The sequence below is a fragment of the Aulonocara stuartgranti genome (genome assembly GCF_965226115.1).
Source record: "Aulonocara stuartgranti genome assembly, chromosome: 22".
NCBI lineage: Eukaryota > Metazoa > Chordata > Actinopteri > Cichliformes > Cichlidae > Aulonocara > Aulonocara stuartgranti.
In genome coordinates, this window is record NC_138957.1 from 35273906 (window position 1) to 35293970 (window position 20065).

At 42.3% G+C, this 20065-nt stretch overlaps 1 long non-coding RNA gene across 1 annotated transcript; it reads left to right on the forward strand.

The window, feature by feature from the left end:
- Nucleotides 1-5192: 5192 nt before the first annotated feature.
- LOC309699563 lies at nucleotides 5193-6602 on the forward strand. The gene is made up of 2 exons (XR_014274386.1): nucleotides 5193-5502; nucleotides 6113-6602. It is a non-coding gene; the product is annotated as an uncharacterized lncRNA (long non-coding RNA).
- The last annotated feature ends 13463 nt before the right edge of the window (nucleotides 6603-20065 follow it).

Here is a 20065-nt window from a genome sequence, read left to right on the forward strand (position 1 = left end):
GAGAAGTAACAACACCTTTTGACCAGGTTGAAATTCACGTTGCCGGGCCTGTTGGTCATACCAGGTCTTCTGGCTTCGTTGAGCGTCTCGCAGGTTGACCTCGGCCTCTTCATGGTATCTCCCCAACCGATCTCTCATTTCCAGCACAAATTGCACCACTCCTTTATCATTTGGAGCAGAAGCAGGAGACTCCCAACCCTTCCGGAGGAGATCCAATGGCCCCTGCACATCCCAACCATAGAGTAGCTCGAATGGTGAGAAACCAGTGGAAGCCTGGGGAACTTCTCTGTACGCAAACAGCAGGAAGGGTAGCCACTGGTCCCAGTCTTTCCCAGTGTCTGACACAAACTTCTGCAGCATCCTCTTCAGAGTTTGGTTGAACCTCTCCACTAACCCATCTGTCTGTGTATGGTAGGGTGACGTCCTGATGGCAGAGATGCCTAGCTGGTTGTGGAAGAGCTGCATCAACCTAGAGGTAAAGTTAGTCCCTTGGTCGGTCAAAATCTCATCTGGTATCCCCACCCGGGAGAACAGCTGTACCAGTGCACGCAGAACATTGGGTGCCATGAGCGCACACAGGGGGAACGCTTCTGGGAAACGAGTCGCATAATCACACACCACCAAAATGTACTGATGACCCCGACTACTTTTTACCAGAGGACCCACAATGTCCATAGCTATCCTACGGAAGGGGGTGGAGATGACCGGAAGTGGCTGTGGCAGGGCCCTGTCTGACTTGCGAGCTGGACAAGTTTTCTGGCAGGTAGGGCATGTACGGCAATATTTTTGTATGTCTGTGTACATTGATGGCCAAAAGAAACGTGAGCTAACTCACATATAGGTTTTTTGGCGACGCAGATGACCTGCCCAGGGGAGGGTATGTGCTAATTGCATAATGAGGGGTCTACAACTAGAAGGTATCACAAGCCGTTGGTGGTCACCGTCAACTGCATACAACACATTTTTGTCAACAATGAACTTCTCTTTCCCTCCCCATTTCCCAGTTCCCCCTTCAGTCACATTAGCAAAGAAAACTTTCAACGTTTCATCCTCCCTTTGCAACAAAGTGATATTTTCTGGTACATCCCATTTCATGCTCTTAGTGTCCGGCCCCTTTGACCATAGCTGCTTCTCAATGCGGCGTTGGCGGCGGGATTTTCTTGGCCCATTAGTGCCACCCTCGCACAGACTACTGTCAAAGTCTGGCAAGGGTTGGCATCCAGCCTTCATTTGGGCTCTAGTGACCACTGGGCCAGACACGTTTAATTTAGCATTCCCCTTATCCCCCACATCAGTCTCTGTCCACTGTTCTTCTTTTTCTTGCAGCAAGTCCATGAGTACAGGCAAGTCCATCCCCAGAATAACCTCTACAGGCAAGTTCTGTACCACCCCAACTGACAACAGGTATGGCTGTTCATTAATAGTCACTGTTACCTCCACTTTTGGGTATGGATGTTTATCGCCATGCACACATAAAACTTCTTCCTGTCTGCTATAGTCCACACTGTTCACTGGTACCAAACTATGCTTAATTAAAGACATAAAACTACCAGTGTCCAGCAAAGCAGTAGCCTGCAGACCATTGACCTTTACTTTTTTATAGCGTTGCACATCCACTGGCTGGACCCTTGTGGGCTCCATCTCCAGCCGGGGTGCATAGCAGGCACCAGTGACTTTAGCCTTCCAGATAGGGCATACCGAGGCTTTATGACCTGGCTGCTGGCAATAATAACAAAGAAAGTCCTTACCCGCTCCTCGTAAGTTTGATGCCTTGGGGTTTTCTGGTTGCTCTCCCTTTTCAGAAGACCCGATGATGGGAGTGGTGGTCGCTGTGGCATCCCAGATGAGCGTGCAGGTGGTGCTCCTTTACGCACATTGAAGTACTGTGACACCAGCTTAGCAGCGGTCAGTCCATCTGCTGGCTCATGCTCCCTCACCCAGGTCCTGACCTCCCCTGGAAGTACCTGGATTAACTGCTCCAAGATGATAGCTTCTCCCATCTCTTCTTTAGTATGCTGCTCTGGTCGGATCCAGCGCCGATAGAGGCCCTTCAGGCGATAATAGGTCTCAGTGGGGCTCTCACCAGGTGGAACTGTATTGGACCGGAACCTCTGCCGATACGTCTCAGGGGAAATGTCAAATTTGGTTAGCAACGCCGCTTTTAAATCTTCATAACGATGGGCTCTTTCTTCATCCATTGCAGTGTAGGCCTCCAACGCCTTCCCCAATAGCAGTGGAACCAGACGACAGGCCCATTCACTTTCTGGCCATCTACAGGTTTTGGCAACTCGCTCAAAACGCAACAAATAGTTCTCAATGTCTTCCCCCATCTGATAGGGTGGAATTTTTGGCCCAACAGATCGCATCCACTCTGAGACTGACTGGTCGAGGCTGTTGGTCACTGCTTGTGACTGACGAGAGGGAACCTCCTCTGGGGGATCCCGGTATCCTCTTTGACGTGCAGGTGTAGGCAGTACCATTCTGGGGCTGCTTGCTGTTGCGGTGCTTGGCGTGGCCATTGCTGCTGTGGTGCTTGCTCCGGCTGGTGCTTGGGCTGGACTTTGCTGACCAGCAAAATCTGAATGCAGCTGAGCGTTGGGAGGGGAAACAGTCCTCAGCCCCCTGAGTTCTGCCAAAAAAACCTCCTCTCTCCTTTGCTGTCCCGCCAGGAAGTCCCTCATCATCTCAATCAGCTCTCCATTTGGGTCACGTGCTGAGGTCGAAGCTGTAGGCAATTCTGGACCAATCCTGCCGGAAACCTCCTCCTCCTCCTCTGCTGAAGAAGACGACGCCGGCACTGTGTCCCATGCCAGCTCCTCTGCTGTCTTCTCCACTGGAAGCTCATGCTGCTGGGACCGCAGCCCTGTGCGCTTAACTGGGAGGCGCGTTTTCCTCTTCCGACTAGCAATCCCACTTCTGACACCATATGTCGCGGGGTCCTCTCCTAAACTTCTCCCGAACAAATGCAGGCGTAGTCAGGAAGCATTCAGTGTGGATAATTTATTCTGCCGGCCTCCCAGGTGCACAAAAGATTATTTACAAAGAAAATAGGAAACTAACTTAAGTCAACACAAAACAAACATCTATATACAAAACACAGTCTGCATGTTACCCTCTCTGTAACATCTCACTGAAAGAACCCAGGTAGGCCCTGACAGCCTTCTTTTATACCCCATGGCCCCTCCCACTAGGCATAATAGTCATCTCTTTATTATTTCTTTTACCAAACAATCTTTCCCCCTCAGCTTATTTCCAGCTGTATTCCTACAATACATATATGTATATACAGACATTTATGGCCAATTCCAGGCAGCCTACAGTGTTTCACAACAACAAAAAAACAAACAAAAAAAATAATGCAGTTCGCGTGACCTTTCAAGCGCGCGCAAACCCACTATTTGAACCCGAGAACACCATACCATCGGCTTGCATAACCCCCGTACAATCGGCGATCACAGCGAGTCTCCGCGACCGGCTTTATTAAAGGTAAGTGGGAAAATATGTTGGCCACCTTCTGCGCTGCTCAAAATATACCTCTCAGCCCTTTTTGTTTATCTGCCCGGTCGACGAAAAGACGCGCAGCCACGGTAATTGTAGAAACTAATGGTGGTGGTGCGTGTATGCGCCCAGATCAGCTGTCTGTGGCCCGGGACGGTGTAACTCCGTCACAACAAGTAACAATAACGCCTGTACCAGTTGTTGTATAGCAATAATAAACACAATGCTTTGGTTCTATAACATTTTTCTATCATTACTTTATTTTGGATTAGGTGCATGAGCTTTTAAGTATGGATAATTAAATAATAGATTAATGAAACACCAGAGTGTGCCCTGTTCTGAGATGTACAGCAAGTGGAGAGTGACAGATGAGATGAGGAGATGGAAGAGTGACTCACAGGCAGAGCCGAGTTCATTTCCCACAGTTTTGTTGTTTAATGCTTCCGAGCGCTGTCACCAATCTTTGCATTTTATTATCATCTCATAACACTTCTTTAATCAGCTACCATCTCTGCTGTGGACTTTTTACTGTCTACAGTCTCAAAGCAACACAGACCTCCATCACTATCTGCAGCAGGAGCAGCAGCAACCCCTCAACAGCAACAGTGTTGTTGTTATTCAGCCTGGTTCTACGTGCCCCTTTTGAACTTTGAGCACCCGTCCCTTCCAGCATCTCTGCACGGCCCTGCTCAGAATCATTCATCTGTTTTAGGTTGACATTTTATATGTTTTGTAGAATAACAGGACAAACTGTGAGACTGGAAAGACTTGAGCTTCATGCTCTGTTTTGTGACGTAGTGTGTAATGCTCAGCAGTATTATCATTTTAACTGGTTCTGTGCGCGATCTGAAGACACTAAGTGTTTGTGAGAGAACATAAAACTGTTTTGATGCATTTGTGAGGTTTTACCTGATGAGTTTTAAGTTTTGTGATTGTAGCTTGAAAATTAAATTTAATGTTTAGAGTTATGAGAAAGACGGTGGAAGCATTAAAGTGATGTATCTTAACAGTTGTAAAATGTAAATGACCAAATTGGATTATTGGAATATAGTTTTATTGTGTTTCGTTGTTTTTTATGTAAAAATTATAATTTTAATATGTTATGAAATTATGATTTAAAGAATTCATATTGTTGAGTTTGTTTGTCTCAGAGTCAGAGAGCCGTGTCTCTCTACAGTCAGAGGTTTTTGTACGGCGGCTCAATGAGTTTGTATCACTGTGGTACACGTTCGGTGGAGGAACCAGACTGCAAGTTGGAAGTAAGTCAGCCGTAGAGCTTTTTTTTTTTAATGTAATTTTCTTTTCTTTAATTTCATTTAATATGAAAGGCTAGGAAACTTTTTATGTAACTGATTAATTATTTTATTCATAAATTTTGTCCTAAGAAACAAAGTCAGCTTTGGAAATGAATATTCAGACACTCAGGACAATTTCCACTGAAAATCTGGGATGTTTCATATTATTCATTATTATTTCTGGTTCTGATGGTAAAGTTGTATTTTGAGGGCTTGTAGGTTTAGTTCAGTCAAACAGAGAGCCGTGTCTCTCTACAGTCAGAGGTTTTTGTACGGCGCCTCAATGAGTTTGTATCACTGTGGTGGACTTTTGGTGGAGGAACCAGACTGCAAGTTGGAAGTAAGTCAAACTTAAACCTCATTTACTTTAGCAAATTTCTTTCTTTTGATTATCTTAACTTTTCTGTTCAATGTGCCTAAAAAAACCTCAGGAAAATAGTTTTTAGATAAATCTTCATGAAGAAACAAAGTTAGCTTCAGAATAAATGTTAAAATGAATATTAAACACAATATAAAACATCAGAGTGGACTTGAGGATATTTTACATATACATACATCTGGTTAAGTCTCGAGAGCTTTTAGTTTTAATCCAGTCTGACAGAGTCAGAGAGCCGTGTCTCTCTACAGTCAGAGGTTTTTGTACGGCGCCTCAATGAGTTTGTATCACTGTGGTGGACTTTTGGTGGAGGAACCAGACTGCAAGTTGGAAGTAAGTCAGCCTTAGAGCTTTTTTTTTTTAAATGTAATTTTCTTTTCTTTTCTTTAATTTCATTTAATATGAAAGGTTAGGAAACTTTTTGTGTAACTGATTAATTATTTTATTCATAAATTTTGTCCTAAGAAACAAAGTCAGCTTTGGAAATGATTATTCAGACACTCAGGACAATTTCCAATGAAAAAAGTTAAACTGCACAGAGTGAAGATAAAGATCTCTGGTGTTCTTATTGTATCATATCATTTACAACAATGTAAGCAATAAAAAAAACACATGAGGTAAGTAGTGGTATTGACTTTCTTATCCAGAACAAGCTGTTTATTATGAAGAACTGATGATGTGGAAGCTTAACATCTTTTAAAAGTGTTGACACATCTTTGTTTCGTTTTTTTGTTTTTTTATTTCCAGTGTAGTTTGAACATATTTCAGCTCAAACTGTGTGATGATTCTCTCTGTGCTGATATGCATGAGAGGTTTCTTACAGGGAAGTGAAACAATGTGTGAGTGAATGACTGGTGGAGCAGAAAAAACACCTGACAGAAACTTCTTAACGGAGAAAATCAAATTGTGGTTCTTGTCCTCTAACCTGATTGGTGTTTCCTAGGTGATGCCCGCCCCGCCCTGAAGGTGCTGGGTCCCTCCAGTGAGGAGCTGAAACAGGGGAAGGCTACAGTCATGTGTGTGGCCAACAAGGGCTTCCCCTCAGACTGGAGTCTGTCCTGGAAGGTGGATGGCAGTGGCAGCATCAGCTGGGAGGAGAGCAGGAGCCCCGTGGTGCAGGAGAACGACGGCCTCTACAGCTGGAGCAGCACCCTGAGGCTCCCTGCAGACCACTGGATGAAGGTGGGCTCTGTGACCTGTGAGGCCACCCAGGGCTCCCACACTGTGGTCTCAGAGCCACTGATGAGAGACCAGTGTCCCCAGTCCTGACCTGACTAACTGTGACTTTCATGCTGGTCTTACTTTCAGTCTGCACTCTGTAGCTTTAAAAAAAAAAAAATCTAATTTCTTCTCTCATTTTTCATTGCTTTGTTTAAAGTTTAAAGTTTGTTTAAAGTTTTAAAGAATAAAAAAATATCTATATTAAATAAGAATTGAGTGTTTGTCTTACTTTTGTGGTGATGTCAATATTAAACTCTAAATAATGATTTCCAGGGTTCTAATTGGAAGCCAGTGTGCTATCTGTAGTCAATATGAGTCAGTAGAATTAAGTCACTTTCAATACATGAAGTAAAGCAAAGTTTATGTTAAAGAGTAAGTGCGAAGGGGAATTGAGAGACACTGCCATTACTAAGCAGGATATTAAAGACATTACATATATGCAAATTCATTGCATGCTGTGTAATGAAATGTTTCAGCATGTTGCAGTTTGTTGTATGAAACACTGAGCAGGTGGAGCAGAAAAGCGCTGTATAAGAATGAGTCTATTCTCGTGATCAGTGTTGGGGTAGGTATTTTAGAAGTAATTTAATATACAGAGTTTTTTTGTTAAAAGTATTCAGTACGTTATTTTGTTTTGTTTTTTTTCTGTAAAATCACCTGAAACACAACATGTCATAACTGTCATTGAACAATATGAACTTGTAGGCTACAGTCTCTCACACCAACATAAATCCCTATCCTAACGACGACACACATATTTTCTTTCTCTTGGCATTTAGGTATATGAATACCTGTCAAGGGTCCTTGACATACAGGTCTCCGACTCGGAGGACAAAAATTAATGTCCTGTGTCTTAGGAGGGCAGGATTGCTTTGCTTTTTCTTTATACGATGCTTCGCAGTATTAGTTTTGCCTAACAACCTGTTTTTGACTCCTAAATTGTCATTAATGCAACCGCTCTACATAACAGTCAGTGTAACTGATTATAAATCTTTTATTCATGAACCTACACATTACGCTTTATTTACTAGTTGTATGTATTTTAACAGAGCAAGAGGTGGACCACACGTTTGAAGAGCTGCTGGTCTTTATAACTGGGGCTGACTTACTTCCACCACTGGGGTCCTGCAACATAGACTTTTATGATCAGGAGTCAGGGATACGCATCGATGTGCAGCTTATCCTTGTATCTTCCGAGACGTGTTGCATACGAGGATCAATTTAAAGATCTTATGAACACTGCATTAAAAGGATTCCTGGGATTTGGAAAGCTGTAGCTGCATTTACATGAACTGATGCTGGAAAGCTGTGGTTAAAACCTCTGGCCTTTTGGGATGAAGTTGTGTTATTCTAAGTGTTCTGAAATGGGATTGCTCCTGGGCTTCTTCAAAATTGTACATTTTAAAAGTGTTTAGTATAAAAGTTGTTTGTTCTTACAAATGTGACTGTATATAGTTGTATTTATAGTCCCGTTGAGACAGGTGGGGTATGCATGCAACAAGCCATGCACCAAAAAGTGATGTTCAGAAAATGCTTCAAGTATTGGAAGGAAAATAACAATTCATCTACAAATGTTCTTTTGAAAGGTTGTTGTGCAGTCATGTTTAAGTATTCGGTTATAATATACTGCATAGTTTCTTGTTGCTGCGTTGTGTTTGTGTTGTTGTTTTAAATGTGCAATAGCTGCCTAACAAACTTTGAACTGAAAGACGCTGACTTTTGTAAAATAAAAGTATTGTAATGTCAGTTCTCATGGTGTCTCTTTCCCAATTAAAGTTGAGGCTCACCTGTTACTGTCAAATACTGGTGTTGGGATCCACTGACGAGGGCTGTTCAGTACACAGGTATGTGCTTAAGTCGAGGTAAACAGTTCAATAAATTTACCTTCATCTGTTCTCAAACTGAGAGCTCAAGATTCCAGCTCAACTCAATTTGTTCAACTGCTTTCAGGAACAAAGCAGTTTTAACTCCTAAGTTTAAAGTCAGAGTTGGTTAACTCTGAGATTGGCAGCTGACCTTTGACTATAACCTGTTTAAATATTAATAACTCAATTTGAGGAATGTGAACATGTGTCAGTGCTATTATTAGAACACATACTAATATACACAGAGGGTAACGAGGGAATACACCACAGAAGTCAGACACAGCTGAACCTCATCAGACATGACGAATACACTCACACAGAACGCAGAATCCAAATAAAACAGGGAACCAGAGAATAGCTCTGAGACACGGGTTGACAGAACATAAGGAACAGAGGGACGAAGAGATGCGACTGGAAAACAGAAAATAAATGAAAAGAATCATATTAATAATCAAAAAACATGAATAGGAAGTCAACAGGTCTTTGGACCATGGCAGTGTTGAACAGCAAAAAAGAGAAAATCTAAAAACCTGAGAAAGAAAAGATGGAAATTTGATCATTTGACTGATTTGGACTTAAAGTTTCTATTTGAAGTATTTGCTAAATTGTGCAGATAATTATGACTCACTGACTTTTGCTGACTTCATTTAGTGTTAGATTTTTTTTCTTACAGAAATATCATTTTTGATAATGATCGATATTTAGAAATTGAGATTTATTTGAGCTGGTATGAAGCAGAGGTCAAAGGTCATAAATGATTTTTTGTGATAATATTTTTTATCAACTGGGTTTCAAAAAATTGATATATTTCCAACTTTTTTTTCCTTTAGCAACAATGACATTTTCACTGTGTGTGTGTGTGTGTGTGTGTGTGTGTCCTCAGTGAACTGTATCAGTCTCTGCAGTATCTTCCAGCTGCAGCAGTCACTTCAGTTTCTGTTCAGTCTGACTGAGGGAGGTTTTTGTACGACTGTTTTTCACTATGTGAACACAAGCTGGCTGTTAGGATAGTGACCACTCTGACAGTAATAAACTGCTGCATCTTCAGCCTGGACTCCACTGATGGTCAGAGTGAAGTCAGAGTTTGATCCACTGCCTGTAAAACGAGCTGGAATCCCTGAATATCGAGTGCTAGCACGATAAATGAGCAGTTTAGGAACTCCTCCATCTTTCTGTTGGTACCAGGATAACCAATTACTATTAACATTCTGACTGGTCCTACACTTGATGCTCACAGATCCTCCCACAGCAGAGCTCACTGCTCCAGGCTGAGTCACTGTGATCTGTCCTCTGGACTCTGAGGACACAGAGACAAAAAAAAAGCAGCTTCATGGTTTTGTGGGCTTCATTTCAGAGGGACAGATGTTGATAGAGGAGAGGAGTTTGATTCTCTGGACTTTACCTGTGAAGCAGCAGCAGAGGAGAGTCCAGATGAGGACGCAGATCAAAGTCATGTTTTTGATGAGGAGGATTTCTGTGGCTTCTGTTGTGATGAAGGACAGCTGTCAGTCATCCAGTGTTCAACTCTCAGGACTATAAACTCTCCCAGAGCACTGGAGCATGGTGCTGCTGATGCAAAGTGCCTCTCTATGGAAATCATCTGACTGAATACAACAGCTACTTATCTCAAATAGTTGATGCTGTTTATCAGTTAATCAGTTTTTCACAATGTCCACTGTAATTTGTTTCAAAAGAATGATTTTCTTGGAAAGGAGATTTCCTCACCCCAATCCAAGTGTTGGCCAATCAGGAATGTGCAGGGTGCCAGTTTAGCTCAGTGGGTGAGCAGGTGACCACATGCCACATGGGAGGGGTCAGCAGCCTGGATTTGAGTCTAACCTGTGGCCCTTTACTGTGTGTCTTTCCCACTTTCCTGTCTGTCTTCACTGTTTTACTATCCAATGATGGGAAAAATGCCAAAAATGTCAAAAAAAAAAAAACTATATGCTAACTATAAGACAGTGTTGCCTGAAGATAAAAGCACACACATTTGTCCTTGTAAGACACAATCTGAGTTTGTTCACATAAAAAAATAGAAAAGAAATACTGTACTTATCTACTCACAAACACATGAACAGAGTTTCTGAGAATCTTCACCCTGAAAGAAGTTAGAAAATGACCTGTCAACAAATTAAAGTGCTGTTCACGTGTAAAAAATAGGCCAGAATAAATAGAAAAGTCAATGTTTTTCAAACTACACCTGTGCATGTAAACATGGCCTCAAAGGTGAAATTTAAAAAAAAAAAGGAACAATTTGTAAAAGTTATTTTAGAGTTTTGAAAAACTCACTCAGCACAAAAAACCTTGCAGTGATTCACATTGATGCACGATGCTGACCACAGGTTGGAAAAGTTAAACATGACCACAGCGCAGATATCACTTGTTAAAATGTTTTGTAGAATAACAGGACAACCTGTGAGACTGGAAAGACTCGACTGTCATGTCCTGAACATGTTATTTTCTGTTTTGTGATGTAGTGTGTAATGCTCAGCAGTATAATCATTTTAACTGGTTCTGTGCATGATCTAAAGCAGTCTTTCTCAAACTGTGGTTCACATACCACAAGTGGTACTTGGGCTCTCTCTGGTGGTACGTGAGAAATCTCCATATTTTTATTAAGATTAAATAATATACCATTGTGGAGGTATGCAAAGACGACACGAGCGTTCCCGAGGCTCTCTGGGAGCCGGAGTCAACCAGAAAACGTCTCCCCGAGCATGAGTCCTCTATGAAGTGCAGCCTTTCCTTATCGCCAGCAGTCACGGCCGCTACAGAGCACAGGCGGGCTCATTTCCCTGGGCCTTAAAACTGCAAAGGCGGCAAAGCGCTGTCACGCTGATGGTAAAAACACAACCCTTTTCGATGACAACGCAATCCCAGCCACTATCAATGAGTTGGAGGCCCCTGGGAGAATCGGTGGGGGCGCGGGAGTTGCCGTCGGTGAGTCGGGAATTATCGTCTCGATGCCAAAGCTCCTGGTAGCCAGGAGAATGCGATCCACTTCTTCTGCAAGTGACTGGGAATCCTTTGCACCCAGCAGCAGGGAGTTGTCAAGGCCAGCTCAAGGAAGACGTGAGTGAAGAGGAATCCGCCGTCATCCGTTCCTAGCAAGGACAGCGTGCTCTCCATGAGTTCGAGAGCGGTACCATCACCCAGGCCAGAGAGAGAGAGAAGAAGAAGAAAGTGTACTTTATTGGTCCCCGTGGGGAAAATCCCTCTCTGCATTTAACCCATTCACTCAGTGAAGCAGTGGGCAGCCATTGGGCGCCCGGGGAGCAGTGTGTGGGGACGGTACCTTGCTCAGGGGTACCTCAGGGTAGCTGTTCAGGGGAATCGAACCCCCAACCTTCCGATCATGGGGCCGCCACTCTACCTACTGAGCTATCCCTGCCCCCCTGAGAGGAGTTTCTCAGCCCGCTCTGCATCGGAAGGAGAGTAGTGCTGCAGCAGCAGCGCCTTCAGAGCGGTGTATTTCCCTTTGATAGGGGGGATCTCGGAGGAGGGTCATCACATGGTGGGTGGACAGTAGATCCAGCAAGTATTTTGTGTTGTCGGCCGAAATGCCATGAAGAGTAAACTGAGTTTAGACGTGCACAAACCATGAAGGAGGGTCATGAAGCTAAAACTCTGGCAGCTTAACTGACACAGAAAAATTAAAACATACAGCTTTGCTATCACTTCTGACATAAATGAAGACAGAAAACTAAACAACAGTGGCGTTTGTAGGGTTACTGAAGTTGGGCTAGCTACACAGCTATGGTTAGCATAATATAAACACAGTGAAGCTGGAGGATGAACTTTTTTCACTCGATGAGGGTTCCCGATGGTTAGGAACAAATGTAACTGCATGGCAGGATGCTGTTAACGGACTGCAACTGCAATATAAGGTTAGAATAGAATAGAATTCAACTTTATTGTCATTGCACATGCACATGTACAGGGCAACGAAATGCAGTTTGCATCCATCCAGAAGTGCTTTAGCCATGATATAGATATATTACAATATATATTAGCAATAATATAATTATGTGAGTATATTACAGAAATGGGTCTATTATGGTATGTTATAATGTACACGGTATGAAGTATGTTGTGAATATTCTATAACTATAAGTATGTACAGGCTATGAACAGGATATAAATATGAAAAACTATACAGAATATGAAATAAATAACTTTACAGAAATAATGGGAACTATGCATTATTATAATATATTACTTATTATAATATAGTGCTGCATGGGCTGGGCTGTAGTTACATTATAAGGTTTAAAAAACTGAGCTTTAAAATGAATTGTGATGATAAAAACCGAAAGAGGCCGACAGTGATCACTGACTTTTTTTAGGGGCTTGTTTAGATTAAATGGAACAAAATAAAAAGCGTTAATGTTACGGCCGAGAGGGCCAGGTGGTGTGTGTGGACTCAAACGCAGACACAGAGGTAGGCAAAACAGTGCTGTATTTACAGTGCCTAGTTTAATTACAATGCAGGAACTATAAAGGCTACGAACTGTGAACTATGAAACATGAAACTCAGACAGTGTGCTATGACTAGATGCAAGAGTTTAAGTACAGATCCTGGGGAGGGAAAAAGGGGCAGCGGCCTGGGTGGAGTTACACAGTCACTATAATGAGAAGAGACAGCCAGTCAGTGGCAGTCTAGTGAATCACAGCCATTTGATTAAATTATGATGGTTATGGCTTATGCATTGCAGGGGCAGGCATCGCGCAAGGAGGGTGTCTAGGGGGTCCGGGTGAGGAGTGGTAGGGAGAGAGTCCGGAATATACTTGGAGCAACGGCCCTGGCAGGGAGGCAGATGAAGAGCCACAATGAAGGGAGTGCAACCTGATAGCAGAAACCCAGTGTCCAGACAGAGATGCATCTCTCCTGTTTGTAAAGCATGACAGCCAGGCAGGTACTAAGACAGGGAGAAAACACTGAGTAGAAATGCAGATGTTAGGGAAAGTCTCAAGAGCTTGGCGGCCTAGAACTAACGTGGGTTAGCTGAAGATCTGGCAGAGGTCTGTTGTGAGTGCTGGTCTTAAATGCTGGTGACTTGATTGCAGTCAGGTTTGAAGGCTGATGGGAGTCTCCGCCGGAAGGTGGAGCCCAGCAGAGTGGAAAAACCCCGCACTCACCTGGACCATGACAGTTAAAACGTAAGATAAGATAAGATAAGATAAGATAAGATAAGATACCTTTATTAGTCCCACAAGGGGAAATTTCATGTTAAGGCTGCTGACCTATTGTATGCAATGGCAGCGCCATCTTACCCTCCGACCATACATACATTACCCAAAAACATCACATGGGGAAGACAGGTCAGAGAGGTATAACATGGAAAATGCACCACATGAGGAAAGATAAGGAGAAAAAAATAACTCCCCCCAGACTGAGCTCCAACAGGGAGATCAGTTTGAAAACAGAAAAAAACACCTCTGAACATGAAAAAACTCTTAATACACCAAAGAAACACATGACAAGCAACAGGGGAGGGTAAAGGGGGAGAGACAGCCAGTGTAGACAGTACATCTGGACCTGCAGCATAAGCGCTGGTCTCCTTGATCCACCGTCAGCATCAGAGGGGAATAAACATCAAAGGCGTTTGGAGGGGGGATGAGTGTACATCTGCATGTGTACATATGTCTGTGTCTGTATGTGTGTGCGTGTCCAGAGTTCAGCTGAGACAGTGTCCTTCACCCTGCCAGGCTAAGTAAACAGTCTTCCAGCCAACCCAGGTGGCCTTGCATGGAATGGGAAGAACAGTCTAAACACAGTCGTTATCAGGGTGTTGTTGTTCAGCTCCAGCCTTGACACCACAGCTGGCACAGAAGGGGTATCCGCATGAAGTGATGGTGGTTTTTACTTTAGTGCGAACAGCTCATATGAATTTTAAAGCTGTTCTAACAGTCTGACACTGGTCTCTCAATCTCAGAGTGAAGAGTGAAGTCAGAGTTTGATCCACTGCCTGTAAAACGAGCTTAAGTCCCTGAATCTCGAGTGCTAGACAAGTAAATGAGACGTTTAGGAACTCCTCCATCTTTCTGTTGGTACCAGGCTAAACAGTTGGAGTTATAAACATTCTGACTGGTCGTACACTTGATGCTCACAGATCCTCCCACAGCAGAGCTCACTGCTCCAGGCTGAGTCACTGTGATCTGTCCTCTGGACTCTGAGGACACAGAGACAAAAACATAAAGCAGCTTCATGGTTTTGTGGGCTTCATTTCAGAGGGACAGATGTTGATAGAGGAGAGGAGTTTGATTCTCTGGACTTTACCTGTGAAGCAGCAGCAGAGGAGAGTCCAGATGAGGACGCAGATCAAAGTCATGTTTTTGATGAGGAGGATTTCTGTGGCTTCTGTTGTGATGAAGGACAGCTGTCAGTCATCCAGTGTTCAACTCTCAGGACTATAAACTCTCCCAGAGCACTGGAGCATGGTGCTGCTGATGCAAAGTGCCTCTCTATGGAAATGAACTGACTGACTCACACAGGGACTTGGATCTATCACCTCACATGTTATTGAATATAAGTATTTTTTGAAGAATGGTTTGGGGTTGAACTTAACTTAACCTGGACAGATTTGTGCCCAGTGAAATGAAAGTCCTTTGCACCATTTAATCACATTTAAATCGTCTGTCTGGACTAGTGATGTGCGAATCATGAACGAATCGTTCAATACTCGAGAATCACTTTACTGCCTCGTGAATCATGATTCACAACCCCAACTGACTCACTGACTCATCCCTGTTGCTGTTTGCAAACTAATTTCATTAGTAGAAATATATCTAGCTTATAATTAAAATTGTGGGGAAAAAAACAACAGCCAGTTATGGTTTAGGGCCCGGATGGCTTAGGGATAGAAGCTCCTCTTGAGTCTCTCTGGCCTTGCCCGGATGATGCAGAACCTTCTTCCAGATTGCAGAAGTTGGAACAGTTTGTTGCCAGGATGGGACGGGTCCTTCAGTATCTGTGCTGCTCTAGTCCGGCATCTCCTGGTGTAGGTGTCCTGAAGCGGGGGGAGAGCAATCCTGCAGCAGCGTTCTGCTGTACGGATCACTCTCTGGAGAGCTTTTTGGTCCTTCACACAGCTGTTCCCAAACCAGGATGTGATGTTCTGTGTGAGGATGCTCTCCATAGCTATTTGACACATTTGAGGAAAATACTAATAAAATAAAATAAAAATAAATAAAATAAATGTTCCCTTTAGAAATCTTAATTTTTTTTGCTCTTTTTTGCTCTATAAAAATAGTTGTTTTTCTTTTCCAGTCACTCATCTTAGCAGTAGGATTTACATGAAAAGAGAAACAAATTAAGTTTGAGTGAAAATGTACATTTTTTGCACTCTCTGGGCAACTGACTCAGTGACTCAAAAAACCCGATTCATTTTGGTGAGTGACTCATTCAAGCTCGATTCAGTAAAAAGAATCAAACTTACCATCACTAGTCTGGACTCTTGGGGTAACTCTTGACTCTGCATTGATTTAGTTTAAAATCTCAAATCTCTCGTTCTGTCTTGTTTCTTCCCTTAAATTGCTAAGTTAAGGACCGTTATGTCATCCCCTGAACTGGAAATTGTTATTCATTTGTTTCATCACTGTAATTAATTGTTCACTTCTGTAAGAATAAAGTCGCTCCAATGTCCACAGTGTTGTTCATCCAGCTGCACTGGCTCCCTGTTGAACTCAGAATCAGACTCTTGAAGTGGACTCTGTCTTCATGAGTTCTTCCTGGGCAAGCAGCAGCTTACATCATTAAACTGTTTCAGCCATACAGCCACAGCAGGTCCCTGAGCTCTTGTGATCAGGGTCTGCTTACTGTACATCGTACGAGGCTGAAAACTAAAGGAGACAGAGCTTTTACCACAGTGACCCCAGACTCTGGAACTCTCTCCCTCTGAGATCTGTGGACGCAGACGCAACCAAATGTCATGTTATTAGACTTGAATTTAGTAAACTTTGTTCTTTAATGCTCTGTTATTTTGTTGTGAAGCACTTTGTGATCCTTGTCTTGAAAGGTGCCACATAAATAAAATCTGACTTACTTACTTTTGTCATATGGTTGATCGATGGATCAGGTTTTTTTTTTTTTTTTTTACAATATTGCACGTGTTAACATTTTTTATACGTAGGATTAAAATTAGTAAACAATATGGAAAAATTAAAATAAAGGCTGTGTAATTTTACTAAAGAATGATTCATCAGCTGTCAGAATTACACAGGGAGTGAATGATTTGTTGAGTTTGTTTGTTTCAGAGTCAGAGAGCCGTGTCTCTCTACAGTCTCGGGCTGGGCTGCCTCCAAATCACCTGCATCTTATCTGAGGCAATCACCGGAGGACTACTTCAGCCAGCTCTGACGGCTTCTCCTCGCCAGTCTGTAGGTCTCCTCCCAGTGTGACCAGCATTCGGCGTGGAAGCCTGTGGCCTGCCTGTCATCCTGCCTGACTGCCTCCCTCCCTAGGATTCCCTTCTTGGACACCTCTCCCCTCCAAGCTCCACGGTCCTGCTCTACCTGTAAGCCTCAGCAACTTATGAAGTCTAGCTGTTCATTTTTTGACAATCTGCGTGCTGTTAACTGTGTCTCCCCTTTCTGTTGCAGTTTCCCCATGGTCCCGATTACGGTGCTCCTGGGCTCCACGCTCCTCGTTTTCCCCCATGGCATGAGCCTTAGTTTTTCGTTTCTTTAACACTGTTAAAAGATTCTTCAGTTCAATAAAATTGTGTACATAGTTCTGAGCTGCTTTGGGGTCCTGTTACCTGAACACTCCGTGTTCTGTGACAAGGAGAAGATTAAATGAATGATGATATGAACAAACAATTGAAAAACGAAACACCTTGAGTTCAAATACAGCTTTTTCACTCGCGTTCATGTTTGATGATATGTTTACAGAAAAATCTTTAATTCACAGGTGTATTGAACACAATGCGATAGCAGTAGGACATTTTTGACGAATCACTTTATGTTGTGTGTGTGTGTGTGTGTGTGTGTGTGTGTGTGTGTGTGTGTGTGTGTGTGTGTGTGTGTGTGTGTGTGTGTGTCCTCAGTGAACTGTATCAGTCTCTGCAGTATCTTCCAGCTGCAGCAGTCACTTCAGTTTCTGTTCAGTCTTAGTGAGGGAGGTTTTTGTACGACTGTTTTTCACTGTGTGAACACCCACTGACTGTTAGGATAGTGCTGACTCTGACAGTAATAAACTGCTGCATCTTCAGCCTGGACTCCACTGATGGTCAGAGTGAAGTCAGAGTTTGATCCACTGCCTGTAAAACGAGCTGGAATCCCTGATTGTCGAGTGCTAGCATAGTAAATGAGCAGTTTAGGAACTCCTCCATCTTTCTGTTGGTACCAGGATAAAAGATGAGAACTGCCAGAAACATAAACATTCTGACTGGTCGTACACTTGATGCTCACAGTTCCTCCCACAGCAGAGCTCACTGCTCCAGGCTGAGTCACTGTGATCTGTCCTCTGGACTCTGAGGACACAGAGACAAAAACATAAAGCAGCTTCATGGTTTTGTGGGCTTCATTTCAGAGGGACAGATGTTGATAGAGGAGAGGAGTTTGATTCTCTGGACTTTACCTGTGAAGCAGCAGCAGAGGAGAGTCCAGATGAGGACGCAGATCAAAGTCATGTTTTTGATGAGGAGGATTTCTGTGGCTTCTGTTGTGATGAAGGACAGCTGTCAGTCATCCAGTGTTCAACTCTCAGGACTATAAACTCTCCCAGAGCACTGGAGCATGGTGCTGCTGATGCAAAGTGCCTCTCTATGGAAATCATCTGACTGACACAATGAAATCCTTTGTGCTTTTTCTGTCTGAATTAATGATGTCTTTTCTGTTTTTGCTTAGTTTCCTATTAATTGATATTAAAAATTACTCAAAATTTAATTTGCAGTTTATGGATTACAGTTACAGTTAATGTGTAACCTGCCCCTTACCCTGGGGCAGCTGGGTAAAGCTCCAGCCTCTCCAGAATCCTGTCAGATAAGATCACAGATTGAAATAGAAAGTGTGACATCATCAATATTTTTATAACTTTCATTTGATGCTTTTTTTTTATATATAAATTTGTTGGCCCAACAGCTAATTTAGGAAATTATATCGGTGACTCATAACTGAATGATCAGTTATTCAGTGTTTAACAGAACGGCTTATTCATTTATTAATGTCAATAGTAAATGATCAACTGTAATGAATATTATCCGTAGTGTCCATCTTAACACAAGGTCACTCTTCTGAAAAGAAAAACAAATTATCATCAAGAGAACTAAAACCATGAATAACAATAATCAAGAAATATAAATTAAACACAGAACACTTGGTCACAGACCAATGAAAGCTATTTTGATTGAAAACATATATTATGTTGTTTAATTTATAATGACGCAGAGTTGGTAAAAGAGGAAGAATTTATAGATTATCTGGGATGAAGAATAGTTGAGTTCTTTAAAATAAATAACACAAAAACATCTGCCTTCATTGAATGAAAGCATTGAATTAATAAAAATATTTATATTTTTATTGAGATTCATAAAAAGCTTTATTACTTAAAGAAGTACAACAAATCAGACTGCTTATGTAATGGAGTTATTTCTAGGAAAACGTCTGTCAGAAGATTGATCCACAGAGGGAGAAATAGCCATATGCTATGAGATGATGAATTAATGACGTTTGAAGCAAATGCTTAAATTTACAACACGTGTTCTTTGGTCAGAGTGGCAACCCAGGTAACTCTTGGTATGACAATATATAAAGTATGGATATATTATAATGAGGCTGTTATTACACATTATGTTGAAAACAGCAAAGCTTTTGGAGAATTTCACCAGCCATTTGTACAGTACTGCACTTAAAACAACACAGAAGAGCTACTGATTGAAGGTGTCAAACTTGGATCAGTCTGACGATGCTGTTTATCAGGAATAATTCAATCCATCATAGTATTGAGCAGATATATCAGTTTGTTCTTCAGAATATTCTTATTCCAAAATTTTTTCTATTATTTAAATGTTTTGTTTTATGGTTCATTGATGGATTCACATGTTTATCATAATATTTAGTAAGAATATATCTCGATTAATTAAAAATATGAATTAACGAGGTCACAGGTTCATGCTGTAGAGTAGCTGAGCTTAGTCTCAGAGAGTGAGGAGCTCAGACATGTGGAGGTACAGTCACTGCTCTTTGCTTCAAAGGACTTCTTATAAAACACAAACAGACACAATCAGTATCTTTTAAACGAGGCTGTTATCTCTGACAGCACTACCTATAACACCTCTTTCTGTAGCTATATGATCACAACCATGTGACATGTAACAGTGGGGCAGATCAAGCATCGTTGTTCACTACTGTTGATGTTTTTTTAATCACAAATTACAAACAATTACACAACTGAATTCCAGCTTTATTCAAATGAATAAAATTAAGTAATAAAACCCATCATGATAGAATCTCTGTTATCATCACGGACACTTTAAGTTCAAGAACATGTACCTGGATAAAAGCTGCTGTTGGAGGTAAAATCCACAGACTGAACAGAGTTTCATCATGTTATTTTTGCACTATTATGTTCCGCCACATGTTGTTATTACATGAGTTGATTAAGGTAAGCATTAGGCTGACATCTGGGGCCAGAGCTGAAACTCTCCTGGGCCAGCACAGGACCACCATTGTATCTGCAGCTGGCCTTGTGCTGGCCCATGTGTGGGCCACCTCTGGCAAACCTGATCTGGGCCACCAAAGGGCCGTCATTCTTTGCAGTATGTGGGCCATGTGTAAGCACCTTGTGTGGGCCAGATCAGGGCCATAAC